This window comes from Phyllostomus hastatus, unplaced genomic scaffold (assembly GCF_019186645.2).
Source record: "Phyllostomus hastatus isolate PE091 unplaced genomic scaffold, TTU_PhHast_1.1 phas_contig_64, whole genome shotgun sequence".
NCBI classification, from domain to species: domain Eukaryota; kingdom Metazoa; phylum Chordata; class Mammalia; order Chiroptera; family Phyllostomidae; genus Phyllostomus; species Phyllostomus hastatus.
In genome coordinates, this window is record NW_025333928.1 from 8,355,627 (window position 1) to 8,370,320 (window position 14,694).

Here is a 14,694-nt window from a genome sequence, read left to right on the forward strand (position 1 = left end):
AGCAACTCCACCTAATACATGGAAACAAATACAGGGAGGCTGTCAAATTGAAGAAACAAAGAAATATGGCCCAAATGAAAGAAAACAAAACCCCAGAAAAAGAACCAACTGAAATGGAGATAGCCAACCTATCAGATGCAGAGTTCAAAATACTGGTTATCAGGATGCTCAAAGAACTCATTGAGTACAGAAAAAAACATGAAGGAAGAAATGAAGGTTACACAAGTGAAATAAAGAAAAATCTACAGCGAGCCAACAGTGGAGGAGATGAAGCAGAGATTCAACTCAACAATTTGGAACACAAGGAAGGAAAAAACATTGAATCAGAACAGCAGGAAGAAAAAAGAATTTTTTAAAAAATGAGGAAAGGCTTAGGAACCTCTGGGACCTCTTTAAACATACCAACATCCAAATCAAAGGGGTGCCAGAAGGAAAAGAGGAAGAGTAAGAAATTGAAAACTTATTTGAAAAAATAATGAAAGAAAACTTCCTTAATTTGGTGGAGGAAATAAACATGCAAGTTCAAGAAGCACAGAGACTTCCAAACAAGTTGGACCCAAAGAGGATCACACCAAGGCACATCATACTTAAAATGCCAAAGGTTCAAGATAGAAAGAGAGAATCTGAAAAGCAGAGCATTACCTCCAAAGGAGTTCCCATAAGACTAACAGCTCATTTCTCAAAAGAAACTTTGCAGGGTAGAGGAATTGGAAAGAAGTATTCAAAGTGATGAAAAGCAAGGACCTACAATCTAGAGTACTTTATCCAGAAAACTATCATTTAGAATTGAAGGGCAGATAAAGTGCTTCCCAGACAAGGTAGAGTTGAAGGAGTTCATCATTACCAAAACATTATTACATGAAATGTTAAAGGGACTTATTAAGAAAAAGATCAAAACTATGAACATTAAAAGGGCAAAATATTCACAACTACCAACAACTGAATCTAAAAAACAAACTAAGCAAGCAACCAGAACAGGAACAGAATCACAGATGTGGAGATCACTGGAGGGTTATCAGTTGGGAGGGGAAAGGGGAAGAATGGGTGGAAAGGTTCAGGGAATAAGAAGCATAATTGGTAGGTACAAAATAGACAGGGGAAGGTTAAGAATAGTATAGAAATTGGAGAAGCCAAAGAACTTTTATGCAGGATCGTGGACATGAACTAAGAGGGGGCTTGCTGGAGAGAATGGAGGTACTGGGCCAAGGGGCATGAAGGAGTAAAAATTGCAACAACAGTAATAACATAATCAGTAAAATATATTCTAAATAAAAATAGATCTAATGCAATTCTTATTTATCTAAGACTAATTTTCTAATTAGAAACTATAATAGGAAAAACACCATTCATAACACCAAAAGCGATAATACACCTCAGTGTAAATCTAACAGGAAATATGAAAGAACTATATTTTTTAAACTGTTAGGTTTTCCTGAAGGACATAAAAGAATGGAGCTATGCCACATTCACGGATGACAAAACAACTTTGTAAAGGTATTAGTTCTCCATCAGATTACTCAGCAATTTAGTGTAGTCTCACCCAACAGAATTATCATAGAGTTTGACAAGATGATTCTAAAATTCACCTGGAAGAGGAAAAGCACAGAAATAGCCTAGAAAACCACGAACTGTCAACCCCTAAGAAAGACTCCTGTGGTTAATTGGACCCAAGTTCACAACCACAGTCTAGCAGCCATTGTTTACAGAGGCTTCTCACACTTACTGAATACAAGGAAAAAGCCATAGGCTGAGCTGTCAGCCTGTTGACTGAGCTCTGCCATCTAAGCCAATCCTTATAAAGAAGCTCCTGGTACTGTATTTTGACCAATATGACTGAGACCATTTCCATCCCACTGGAGCTGTGCAGCCATATCCTCATTTGCATCTTTACCAACCAATCAAATCAGCTCCACGACATCCAATCAGAGTGTATGATTCTAACCAATCAAAATAGTGCTATTTGGATCAATCAAACTGTGAGAATTTGGGGTCCTTATTTGCATAGAAAGGGACCAATGAGCAACCAGGGATGAACCATCTGTCTACAGAAGCCAGTTTCCCCTTTGTCCCACTGGAGTGCACTACTGAAGGCTTTTGCTAGCTTGAGCTGTTTCACTGGAGCTACTTCACTTGGGCCATTTCACTTGAAAAAAATTTCTCTCTTCACCACACCCCAGACCAGGACTCTTATCAGTATTGAATTTGTGGCAACAATCTTTAGTCAACATTAAATGGTGGTATCTGAAGTGACATCCCAACCTCTCCTCTGATACCACCCTGAAACCAATGCATCAGCACCTGCGCAAGCACCTTGAGCTCAGCTGTATTCCCTGGTGGTACTGGAAGGTCCCAGATAAATCCTCTAAGATCGACAGTCTCCCACACTTTCAACTAAGGTGTCAGAGACTTTATTCAGTCTAGGTAGGGGACCCATATCCAGTAATGGTCTCAGACCATATATTTGGACCAAGAGGGACCCTCCCCAAGATTGATGTTTGGTACCAGGGAAGGGACCCTTCCATTCCAGGGAAGGGCTCTTCCCACTCTGGGGAGGGACTCCCCAGATACTTCTAAGGGACACCTTCATAAAAAGGAGGTACAATGGATAACCCATGCCCTAATAATTCTCATGCTAGCCAGTCCCTTTTCTATTTTAAATGGCATTTGAGGCCTCTTTTTCCCTACCCCATCTTCTCTATCTCGTGGTGGGGAGGCAGGTAACAGCTGTTTTGTGTTCAGGATCTGCCTCCAGTACCACCTTCCTTTCTCTCCCTCTCTGGGAAAGTCTGACCCCTTTAAATTCAAGCCTTCTGCATCCTCTCTCTTTGATTTCTGAAATTTCCAACTTCATCGTGTGCACTTTCTTTCCATATTCTTTTGTTTGTGTTTGTCAACAAGTTTACCCTGAGGATCTCAAACTTTTCAGACACAATAGAATGTATTCTTTGATTATAAATTGATTTTTAAAAAACAGCTTTAAAGAAATTCTTACAATATAAAAAATGTTGGCCATCTGAGCAAAATATTAACTTAGTCCATCTGCTGAAAACATAATTTGGATCATTTTTCTTTTGAGTTTTGTATTATTTTACCTGGGACACAAAAACCAGCACTTTTTAGTTAAAAGCTAAGATATCTGTATCTATGTTTATTTGCATATTTATATCTATCTATGTATGTATGTTACAGGTATGGTATATTTCTGTTGCTGGTTAGTATTGCTAAAATTGGTTTGAAATTTTAAAAATAGGTTCTAAAAGAACCCTATTGAATGGGCTTAAAATAAAAGAATGCTGACATGAATTAGGGTAATAACAGAAATTAACACAATTGTTTTTAAGTGCACATGATCTAGGATCAATCTTCAGTGAATAAAAGCTAGTTTAAGGTTGCTGGCTTAATTAAAACAGGCATATCTTTAGAAATAATGGCTAATCACTTTTCAGTCTTGTGAAACCTTCAGGAAATTACCTAAAATTGTTTACCAAAAGTTACTTAAAATTAATTGTGGACCCTGGCTGGCGTATCTCAGTGGATTGAGCGCGGGCTGGGAACCAAAGTGTCCCAGGTTCGATTCCCAGCCAGGATACATTCCTGGGTTGCAGGCCATAACCCCCAGCAACCGCACATTGATGTTTCTCTCTCTCTCTCTCTCTCTCTCTCTCTCTCTCTCTCTCTCTCTCTCTCTCTTCCCTCCCTAAAAATAAATAAATAAATAAATAAATAATTAATTGTGGAAATAAATGGGATAAAGGTTTCCAGGTGAACTTCTGGCAAACAGTTTCCAAAGTCCTTTGGTTCCTTGAAACTTTCAATTCTGCTATTAAGATCCAAATACACTCATACCTTGGTACTCATCAGCTTCAGAACTCGTGACACATTATACTGGTTGCAAGCACTCAGCACTTACTTCAGACACATTGCACTTGCTAGAATTTGTATGAGTCACAATGCCGCCCTGCAAAAAAAATATTTCATTGTTCGGTACCCATCAGTTTTGGCACTCATCACGAGTTCTGGAACAAATAAACGAGCACCAAGGTATTACTGTACTTATGATAAAGCCTGATTAGGATGTTACAGTGACTGAAGATCATTGCATATAGAGAATACAATATGTGTGTTTGGTAAAGGAAGGTATGAGAAAAGGAAATACATTTTGTTAAAGGAAAAGAGAGTGATTTTGTCCTAAAGTAAAATAATTGTTCCCAAATAAGAAAGGATAAAGGACAAAAGCTGAAAGTTCTATGAAAATTGCAGGTTTGGCCCTGGCTGGTGTGGCTCAGTGGACTGAGCACTGGCCTGCAAACCAAAGAGTTGCCAGTTCAATTATCAGTCAGGGCGTATGCCTGGGTTGCAGGCCAAGTCTGCAACAAAGGGCACATGAGAGGCAACCGCATATTGATACATTGATGTTTCTCTCCCTCTCTTTCTCCCTGCCTTCCCCTCTCTAAAATAAATAAATAAAACATTTTAAAAAAAGAAAGAAAATTGCAGTTTGTGTGTGTTGCAGAACATTAATAGAGACAAAAAAACTTAAAAAAGAAATCTTATGTATGGTCAAACTAACAAAATTAGAAGATTTACTTAAGTTAATTTTTAAAGTATGCTGATACAGAATTGGAATTTGGGTTTCTCTCTCTGTTAGATTGACATATGTTCCTGTATTACTGATGTGCTCTTGGTAAGAAATTACAAAGGGAAAAGCAAAGATTTCTATTTATTTAAAATTATTTCCTAGCCCTGGCTGGTGTAGCTCAGTGGATTGAGCTCAGGCTGCAAACCACAGCATGGCAGGTTTGATTCCCAGTCAGGGCACATGCCTGGGTTGCAGGCCACAGCCCCCAGCAACCAAACATTGATGTTTCTCTCTCTCTCTCTCTCTCTCTCTCTCTCTCTCTCTCTCTCCCCCTCCCTTCCCTCTCTAAAAATAAATAAATAAAATCTAAATAATAATAATAATAATAATTAATTAAATTATTTCCTATGCTCTACATCATCAAATATTTGATTGCTTAGGTAAACCAAACCTGCTTAATTTTGAAAGGGCTTTTTGCTTCTAAACATTTAAATTTCTGTAGTTGCTTGTGAAGTCTTCGTCACTATAATTAAATGGATAAAGTAAGGGAATCCTTTACAAAAGGGAGAAATAAAACTAGTTAGGTCTCTTAGAGGTTTAGAAAGTGATTTTTATCCACTTGGCCTACTTTTCAAGGATAAAAGTGTCCTAGTGATGATTTGTATGTATACTCATTGGGTAGAAGCATTCCCATGTTGAAAAGCTACAGCCACAACAGCTATAGAAATACTTCGAGAAAGAATTTTCCCTACCTTGCAATTGGGGTACCCAGTTTACAAGACAAATTCTACACCAGGTATGCAAGACCTGGCCAATGTTGCAGCATCCCTATTGCAGTCCTTTGGTTTTAAAGAACCAAAAAGTAGTTAAAATTTAATTGGAAACAATTGTTGAACCTTTTAATCTGCCTTGGACTAAAGCCTTTCCCTTGGTATTGTTTAACTTAACATCCACTCCCTTTGGTAAACATTGACTGTCCCTTTTTTTAATATTTTATTTATTTATTTTTTGAGAGGGAAGGGAGGGAGATAGAGAGAGAGAAACATCAATGTGTGGTTGCTGGGGGTTATAGCCTGCAACCCAGGCATGTACCCTGGCTGGGAATCGAACCTGCAGGCCACGGCCCCCAGCAACCGCACATTGATGTTTCTCTCACTTTGGTTCGCAGCCCACACTCAATCCACTGAGCTACGCCAGCCAGGGCTGATTGTCCCTTTTAAAATCATTATCAGAAGACCTACGAGGCTAGATCAGGGAATGCACAAATGTATTAAGGAGACCTTCTGACTTGTTGCAAAGAATTTATAAAAAGCTCATGAAGTTAATTTAAAACTTGTAGAACAATCTTTTCATAGTGCACTCCCAGGAGATGAAGGCATCAGACATCATGACCTACAACCTCACCACATGGTCCACTGAAAATGATATCTCCACAAGGATTCCTTCCAGACTTGCTGAAAGAGATCATACTGGGGATTAATAGCTAATTCCTGTGTTGCAAAATTAAAACGATTTATGTTTCTCATTTTAAAAAGGCTCTCACACTTGCACCTCATTCACCTGACTGAATATCCCAGCCTATCAGAGACTTCAAATTAAAGTTATCCAGAGCTGGTCAAACAAAAAGCAGATGGCCCTAAAGCTGACAGCTTTTCCCAGGATCCAGGACCGGCCCAGAAAAATTAACTCCTGCTATTTTATTTCATAATGTTGTCATAATGATTATATTCTTGGGCACATTAGTAAAATTAATTTTTTGCAACAATCCAGTCACCTTCCCTGTGTTTTAAATTGCATTTTCTAGTTATTCCATATAATTACTTTCTGACTATGTGGTACTTCCTGATTTTTGCTGTTTTAACTTTGTAAGTGGGAAACCTCAACATAGAAATATTCTAATTCAATGCTTTCAACCCTTAGACTGTTCAGCAAACCTGTCTCAATGCTGGATTGCCATCCAATGCCTGCCTCTACCTCTGGTAAACTGCTGATCCTATAGTTATTCCTGTTGGCTGCTTCACCACCTCTAACTTTACTATCAATTTTACAAAACCCTCCTCTGTAAAGCCACTGTGGCATGAAGCAAACTGATTCAGCCAACAAAGTTGACATTCCAATATTTTACACACCACCTAAATGAGAAAAATTAATTATTAAGGACTTAATAATTTTGTAGCTTAAGGATAAGGTGTAGCCTCATTTTTCTCTTATATAGGGAGCTGTTTGGGCCTGTATGTTTGGAACCTTGTTTCTGACTAGTCTATGAAGTCAAATCTGTATTTCGCAGTAGAATAAAGTGCTGGCTAGTTTTTATGCAAAGTACATTATTTCAAATGTGAATCATTCCTTTTATCTAGAATCATCCTTTCTATGCTAGAACTAGGATAGCCCCATATTGATATTTGATCAGTTGTTCAAGTGGGAAGGACCTGTTCTCAATTGAGGTGATTTACAGCAACATGGTAAAGCAAAAACTGATGGCTAAGAAAAACTGTTGCATACAACCTTGGTAAATATTTTAGAATGTGTATTGTACTTTTCCCAATACCTGAAAAGAACGAAGGCAATTTTATTTTTTTTATTTTTTCTTTGTTTTTTTTTAGCATTTTATTGAATGTATTGGGATGACTTAATAAAATTATACAGGTTTCAGGTATACAATTCTGCAATACATGACCTGTGTATTTTATCGTGAGTTTACCACCACAACTAAACTTGCCTTCCATCACCATTATGCCCTCTTTAATGTCTTCTAATGTTTTCATTTTTTATTTTTTTAATGTTTATTTACTTTTACTTTTAAGTATTTTTTATTGATTATGCTATTACAGTTTTCCCAATTTTCCCCCTTTATCCTCCCTCTGCCTTGCCCCCCCAACCATCGAGCATCCCCCCCCCTTAGTTCATGTCCATGGGTTGGACATATAAGTTCTTCGAGTTCTCTGTTTCCTATACCATTTTTTTATCTCTCCTTGTCTATTTTATGCCTACTAATTATGCTTCTTCTTCCTTGTACCGTCCCCCCATTCTTCTCTTCTCCCTCCCCACTGAAATCCTTCCATGTGATGTCCATTTCTCTTATTCTGTTCCTGTTCTAGTTGTTTGCTTAGTTTTTGTTTTTGTTGTTCTTCTTTTCTTTTAGAAAAGAAGTGACAGTGGAGTGATGTGTCTCTTTCTCTTTTTTTAGGTTCATTTGTTCACAGTTATGAGTTTGTTGTCATTTTACTGTTCATATTTCTTGTCTTCTTTTCCTTAGATAAGTCCCTTTAACATTCCACATAATAATGGCTTGGTGATGATGAACTCCTTTAACTTGACCTTATCTGAGATGTACTTTATCTGCCCTTCCATTCTAAATGATAGCTTTGCTGGATAGAGTAATCTTGGATGTAGGTCCTTGCCTTTCATGACTTTGAATACTTCTTTCCAGACCCTTCTTGACTTAAAGTTTCTTTTGAGAAATCAGCTGATAGCCTTATGGGCACTCCTTTGTAGGTAACTCTCCTCTTTCCTCTTGCTTCTTTTAGGATTCTCTCTTTATCTTTAATCTTGGGTAACTTAATGATATACGTTAGTGTGCTCCTCTTTGGGTCCAACTTCTTTGGAACTCTCTGGGCTTCCTGGACTTCCTGGAAGTCTATTTCCTTCACCAGATTGGGGAAGTTTTCCTTCATTATTTGTTCAAGTAAGTTTTCCATTTCTTGTTGTTGTTCTTCTCCTTCTAGCACCCCCATAATTTGGATTTGGAATGTTGCAGGTTGCCCCAGAGGTTTGTAAGACTTTCTTCACTTTTATGAATTCTTGTTTCTTCATTCTGTTCTGTATAGATGTTCATTTTTTCCTTTTGTTCCAAATTGTTGCTTCCTGGTTTCCTTTCTGTCACTGTTGACTCCCTGAATATTTTGCTTTATTTCATTTTGGGTATCTTTCATTTGTTCTTTCATTTTTCGACCAAGCTCAATCAGATCTGTGAGCATTTTGATTACCAGGGCTTTAAATTCTCCATCAGATATGTTTGCTATCTCCCCATCGCTTAGTTCTCTTTCTGAGGTTTTGCTCTGTTCTTTCATTTCGGCCATATTTCTTTGTCTTGGCAAACTTGTTAAGTTGTAAGGGGGTGGCAGGGAGGCCTTAGATATTCACCCAGGCAAGGCAACACACTTTGCTGCGCTGTGGCGCTGCCTGTGTGAGAGGGATCAGAGAGGGAACAATGTAGATCTCCTGCTCATCTCTAGTGCACTTTCCAACGGACTCTTGTGTGAGACTGGGAATTTCTTCCACCATGGCAACCGCCATAGTCCACAGTCAACTCTGAGTTTCAGTTTCCCTTTAAGTCAGCCCCACCCTCCCAGTCCACTGCCTGGCCGCAGTTTTTCTCAGCCCTCTAGCAGGTTCCACCACCTTACTGATCTGATTATTCTGGTTGATTTCTTTGTTAATTACTTGGCTGTCAGAGTTCCATGCAGTTTGATCTTCTAGTGCTCCTGGTTGTTTATTGATTTTAGATTGGTTGTTATCCTCCCTTTGGTTGTGCAAGGAAGTGAAAGGTTTCTACCTATACCTCCATCTTGGCCCAAACTTCTTGTAGTCTATTTATTTATTTTTAGAGAGAGGGGAAGGGAAGGAGAAAGAGAGAGAAACATCAATGTGTAGTTACCTTTTGCATGCCCCTCACTGGGGACCTGACCCACAACACAGGCCTGTGCACTGACTGGGTATCAAACCAGTGACTCTTTTGTTTGCAGCCTACACTCAGTCCACTGAACTACACCAGCCAGGGCTTATTTTTTTCATTTATTGTTGTTCAGTTACAGTTGTCCCACTTTTTTCCCCATTGCTCACCCTAACCCTGTCTTCCCCCACTCCCACAGTCCATTCCCTCTCCACTGTCCATGCCCATGAGTCCTCTATCCGTGTTCCTTTACTTGTCCCTTCCCTTTATTTCCCCCATTATCCCCCTCCCTCCTTCCCTTTGGTCACTGTCAGTTTGTTCTTTATTTCCAAGTCTCTGGTTCTATTTTTCTCATTTGTTTTTGTTGATTAGGTTCCACTTCTAGATGAGATCGTGTGATATTTGTCTTTCACCGCCTAGTTTATTTCACTTAGCATAAAACTCTCCAGTTCCCACCATACTGTCATGAATGGTAGGAGTCCTTCAATTTTAAATATAAGAAAATTTTCTTCAGACAAGATTACATTGAGTAGAGTTCAGTATTTTGAAAACAACCTTCCTTTGTGAGTTTCTTATCTTTTACCTCATGCCAGTGCTTAAAAATTGAAATGCATTTTAAGTGCCATCAGACAGAATAAGCATGCCTCTGCTTCAATGTCTATTAATATGGACAACACTTAATATAATTTTAAAAGTTAATAATTTTATAAATTGTGTTTATGATTTAAAGTGTACTATATGATGAATTGGTGTTTTCTCTGAGACAAGAAAATCCCTTTTCAGATATCCTGTGCCAAATAGTACTCATGCCCACAACACTTTAATAGGTGTTGAAGAGGATGCAGGAAAAAAAAATAAGACCTGATCATATTCACTAAGAATTTTAATTTGATAGAAAAGATCAAATTGTTATATAACAATTAGAGAACAGTCTGTCTTCATTGACAGTTGGTCTTAACTTCTCAATCATTAATCCAGGAAATGTTTCTTTTTAATTATATTTTGTTGATTATGTTATTACAGTTTTCACAATTTTTCCCATTGTCCCCTCCTCCACCCAGTGCACCCCAGTCCCTCAGGCAATCCCCCCACCATTCCTCTTGTCCATGAGTCATGTATAGAAGTTCTTTGGTTACTCCGTTTCCTATGCTGTACTTTACATCCCCATGGCTATTCTGTAACTACCTAGTTGTACTTAATCCCTTCACCTCTTCACCCATTCCTCCACACTCCCTTCACATCTGGCAACCATCAAAATGCTCTCCATATCTATGATTCTGTCCCTGTCCTTCTTGTTTGCTTAGTTTGTTTTTTAGATTCAATTGTTGATACATGTGTGTTTATTGCCATTTTATTGTCCATAGTTTTGATCTTTTCCTTAAATAAGTTCCTTTAACATTTCATATACTAATGGTTTGGTGATAATGAACTTCCTTAACTATTTCTTGTCTGGGAAGCATTTTGTCTGCCCTTCAATTATAAATGATATCTTTGCTGGGTAGAGCAATCTTGGCTGTAATTCCCTGATTTTCATGACTTTGAATATTTCTTGCCAATCCCTTCTAGCCTGCAAAGCTCTTTTGAGATATCAGCTGACAGTCTTATGGGAACTCCCTTGTAGGTAACTTACTGCTTTTTCTTGCTGCTTTTAAGATTATGTCTCTATCTTTAACCTTTAGCATTTTAATTATGATGTGTCTTGGAGTGGGCCTCTTTGCATCCATCTTGTTTGGGCCTCTCTGTACTTCCTGGACTTGCATGTCTATTTCCTTACCAAATTAGGGAGCTTTTCTTTCATTATTTTTTCAAATACATTTGCAATTCCTTGCTATTTCTCTTCTCCTTCTGGCACCCCTATGATTTGAATGTTGGAACACTGAAAGTTGTCCCAGAGGCTACGTAACACTATGCTTATTTGGGTTTTTGTTTGTTTGTTTGTTTTGTTTTGGTTTGGTTTTTGGAAGGGAGGCTCTTTTTTCTTCTTGTGATTCTGATTGAATGTTTTGCTTCCTTATGTTCCAAATCATTTATCTCATTCTCAGCTTCATTCACTTTACTATTGTTTCCCTGTAGATAGTTCTTTATTTCAATTAGTGTATCCTTTATTTCTGACTGGATCTTTCATATGCTGCTAAGGTCCTCAGTAAGTTCCTTGAGCATCCTTATAAACAGTGTTTTTAGCTCTGCACCTGAAAGATTGCTTAGATTCCATTTTGTTTAGCTCTTTTTCTAGGGTTTTGATCTGTTCTTTCATTTTTGCCATGTTTCTTTATTTGCCTCCCTGTGTTTATTTCTATATATTAGGTAGAGCTGCTATGCCTCCATGTCTTGGTAATGTAGCCTAATTAGTAAGTGTCCCTTAGGGTTCAGTGGCACAGCCTCCCCTATAACCAAGCTTGGTACTCTAGGTGTGCCTTTCATGTGGGCTGAATACACACTCATCCTGTAATGGAGCTTTGGTTGCTATTGGCAGACCAATGGGAGGGATTTACCCAAGCCAGTCAGCTGCAAGGACTGGCTGTGACCATTGACTACCAACCACCATGCTCCATGGAAGATTAGCTGTGCAGGGGCAGCATGGTGGCACTCCAACATGGTCTGTCACCGTCCACTGGGTACAAAGGCTCTGGGTATTCCCAGGTGTTGCAGGCCAAGGTCAACCCCAACCTGTGTTCTGCCTGGGGCCACCCTGCTTGAGCTATAAGGCAATCTAGATGGCTGCTATTTGTGCTGGGCTTGTAGATTCCTAATCAAAGCTAAGCTGTGAGTTTATGCTAGCTGCTGCTAGTGCCCTGCTTAGGGTCATTTAGCAATAGCTCTAGAGGCTGGGAACTCACTGAGGTGGACTGTTGCTTGTTTGAGAGGATTTAGGAATTTGTAAAGTATGAACAAGGACCAGCCATTCATATGGAAAATTCACTGTTAACAGCTTGAGTGGGTCCATAATTTGGGTGGGACAGAGTCTCAGGGGATCTCCAGGGTGGGGTACACAATGTTAGCTAGGTTGACAGAGTCTCAAATATGGCACCTGCCTGTAAACTCTGCAGCACCGTGATGGGAGGGCTCAGACAAATGACAATAGCCTCTGCCCACCTTTTTTTCTGGGAGAAAGCTGTCCCCCAGCTCCTGTCTTGATGGCAGACATTTCAGTTCTTACCTGTATGCTACTGGTGCCTTTCAAGCTGCTCCCCCATAGTGCTGTAGATCAGAGGGAGTGTGTCTGTATAGGTCATGTGTAGGTTATTTCATGGGTACTGCTTGGGACTCCAGTTCCTTCTACCAACTTATTTGCCAAGTTAATACTAAAATAAGTACTTAGAAATTTGGGGATATTGGGTCTTTAACCTTACAAATTTGAGTTGCTTGGTTAATTGATATAATTGACTACATATTAGCATCATGTTCATAAAGAGTTTGTCCTGTTAATCACTAGAAATTTCACAGACAGCTAAGTGATGGTAAACAAATTGTTACCAAAGAGCAAGTTGGGTTCTACTACCTGCTGCCCAATAGGCGAACTCTGGAGGCAGGGGTTTGGTGAAAAAGGAAATGGATCATTTATTTAAGTCTCACACAATTTTGGAAGAATTATGGGATTCTGCCTCAGAGCTCATTCCCTCTAAAATACCCAAAGGAATATAATGCTGCCACCCCCTGCCAGGCTAGGCCAGTCCTAGGCAGCACCCAGATTTCCTTCTCCCACTTAAAAATACTATCCTTTGGGAAATGCAGACAGCTACAGCACAATCATTTAGGTGGCTTAGCCAATTCCTGGTCATAATGCAGCTTCAGGCCTCTTTTAGAGTCTTTGTGCACTCACCAGCCCAAATTGTGCACCCCTTCTCTCCAGACATTGGCTCACCAGTGCATCTGTGCACCCAGCTGAGCAGGACCATGCAGCACAGCATCAATTGCCCACACCACTGCTGTTTCTCATGCTGGGGAGGGTACAGGAATGCAGCCAGGCAACGTGGTCTCCAGGGCCCATGGCCTGAGAATGCTTAGGCCCCCAACTCGGTGGGCTAGGGGAATCAGGAGGGGGGAAAAGAGGCCAGTCTGTGCCTGCCCTCCATTTACAAACCCTGCCCCAAAATCTTGTGCACTCTTGATGCATCCCACTTTTCTAGCCAATCTCAGCAAGACTGGCAGGTCTGCACCTCCCCCTCACTGCCATGACAAACTCCATGGTACACATGTTGCTGTTACCTCTCCAGCCTGTGAATATGCTGTGCAAGTCTCCTCCTCCTGTGTCATGGGCCACACTAATTTGTTTGCCCTTACCCAGAGGTGTGGAAATCTATCACATACCAGCTGTGGTTTCAATGCCACTACCTCTGGCACTTCCCAACCCCACCCTTCTCAGAGGAAGGCAGGCTCTCCCATTCTGCTTCAGGGTTTTATCCTCACTCCCTAGCATTCTTGCCAGATATTCCCTGTAACAATCCCCCTTTAATACTTCTGGACCTTTGTAATCTCACAAAGACAAATAAGCAAAGATTTTGTTCTTCTGTAACTACTTCCTACTGGCCAAGGACATAATCCTATTTATTCCCAGGTCCAGAGGTCCCTAACAAGAAAAGGATTCTGGCATGGAGGAAGGCTTTCATGGGAGGGAGAAGAATCTTGCAAAGTCCAGCTCATTTGGCTGTCCCTGGAAAGCAGTATGTGTGATGTCCAAATGATGGCATTGCTGCTTGACAGGTTGGCATCCTAGTCATATTCTGGAGGTGACATATTTAGCAAGAAGGTTGGAAGGCATAGTCAGAACAATAACAACTAAGTGACACAGGTAGAGACTAATTCTACAGTGTTCCAGATTAAGAAAGAAATGGCTTCCTTGGGAAAAGATCTGCAAAGTATGTCACACCTATCCAAAGCCTTTTTGCCCACTAAACTTAACCTAGGCTGAGGGGAATATTCTAAAGTTCCCCCCTTTAACATTTCTAGACATTTTCTGTCTAAACCATTAGGACAAAAAAGGAAAACAGTTTTAAGTGAAACTGAGAGACCACTCCATACTTCACTAACTCAGCCATCTAGTCCAGCCAAACCATTGTGTCTTGGGAGGCAGCAATGTAGATAGGCTTCTGAAGTGAGGCCTATGCTGTATAAACAATTGCCCAGGTAAATTAGGTCATAGGCACACACCCTATGAAAATAGAAGGAAGAACACAAAGGTTAATTCACACAACAAATTATGAACCAGTCTCTGAGTCCACAAGACTGTCATTTGAGAAGATATTCCATTGAAAGTCTTTTGCTAGACTGACATTAAACAGTGACAATCTGACAAATTCTTTTGCCTGTAAGTTGAACAACTCTGGTGATGTCAAGGTAAACATCTATATGCAGAAACCAATTCAGCTTCCAAGTGAAAACAAAACTGCAAAGACAGTGAGCTGCACTAGAGTCCAATATCAACAACTGAGCATTGTGATTTTCC